Below are 1,540 nucleotides of genomic sequence, written 5' to 3'. Positions count from 1 at the left end.
GCTCCTAGAAAGACCGAAACATGAGCGTCATGCGAGTGGCTTAGGACTTCGATATTCTAGTAATTGGATTTGATCTATTTTGTATTAAAGTTTAAAAGACTTTTGTAATTTAACTCTTTTATATGATTATGGAATCTTGAGTTAAATTCTAATTTTGCATGTTTAATCCATGAATAAGTTATCTTATTCTAAAAGTCCGTAGTCGATCACATTTGTGGGAACAAATATGAAGCAAGACTATTATGAACTAGGATTGGTGGATATTCATAAGGAATGAATATGGAGCATAGGTTTGCTGCCAAAGTTCATAGATATTTGTGGGATACAAATATTGGACTGACCCGCTCTCAATATTACTACATGGAGTCGATTGACTTGATCATTAGTAATCTTGAGTAAAGGAGAATTTCATATTATTCTTAGACCTGAGATGTATATTGGGTCTTGATTTTCACCGAGTATTACACTTTGACTCTCCCCTTCGCTATTCGTAAAAGATGGTACATAAGGATGAGCTCGGGTGGAGTATAAAGTGATAGTGAGAGGCGTATACAGTCAAGACGGAATTTGTTCCTCTTATGTGTTGAGAGTTTAGATGTCTAAGGCCTGATAAAGTTGAATTGTAAAGAGAATGATCACCTATGTCTCTTAGATCCAACATGACATCTAGCAACAAAGGGATATAATGATAGATTCACCTAAATCATATCAAGTAAGGGACTTGAAGGGATGATGTTATTGAATGGCACTTCGTCAAACACATTAGGGGTGGTGAACTGTTGTTAGGCGGTATTCACCACTTGCATTAATTTTCTATGTATCTCGTGCAAGTGGGAGATTGTTGGAATTACGTATGCCCGAGACACATATTTATATTAATGTGGCTAACTGTGTTTGATCCAAGTCGGGTCATACCCAATAACAAGCTAGACAACACCAAATGTATTCTTTTGATGATTTGATCATTTAAACGAATACCGAACACTACGCGTTTAGAAAATTGGTTTTCTAAACAAACACACTTGAGGATTTAAATAAATTATTTGGATAATTTGTTTATATAAATTAATTATTTAATTGGTTAAATAATTATATATATATGTATGTACATTTTATATAAGTGAGTTTTATAAAATGAATGGAGATGGAGATGTTTTAAATGTTAAAACAAAATAACAAAAAAAAATAAAAAAAAAAAAAAAAAAAAAAAATCAAAACCGGCCACCCATGTGGGTGGAAGGTTTGGTCCCATTTAAAACTTTGTCCTTTTGTGTTGACCCCTTCTCCAATCACAAGACATGCAAAATGGTTCCTCTCTCCTTTTTCAATACATGCAAGTTAGTTATTATTTTGAAATTGGTTCAAGAAAACAACTAACTCTCCCTCACTCTCTCTTAATTCTCACGGCCACTTTGGCTTTTTGGGAGAGCTTGGTAAGCTAATTTTGGTGTTCAAGAATCCTAGCAAATAACTTGGTGTTGTTGCAAAAGGCTTGGGGTATCACTCTCTTGAGGTTTTCTTCTTTGGAGGCTTGCCTTTC

Source organism: Bidens hawaiensis, unplaced genomic scaffold, assembly GCF_021521415.1.
Source record: "Bidens hawaiensis isolate Kalapana, Puna unplaced genomic scaffold, B.hawaiensis_p1.1 tig00002265_1, whole genome shotgun sequence".
NCBI classification, from domain to species: domain Eukaryota; kingdom Viridiplantae; phylum Streptophyta; class Magnoliopsida; order Asterales; family Asteraceae; genus Bidens; species Bidens hawaiensis.
The sequence above is the reverse complement of the archived record's forward strand: the minus strand, read 5'-3'. Positions refer to the sequence as shown.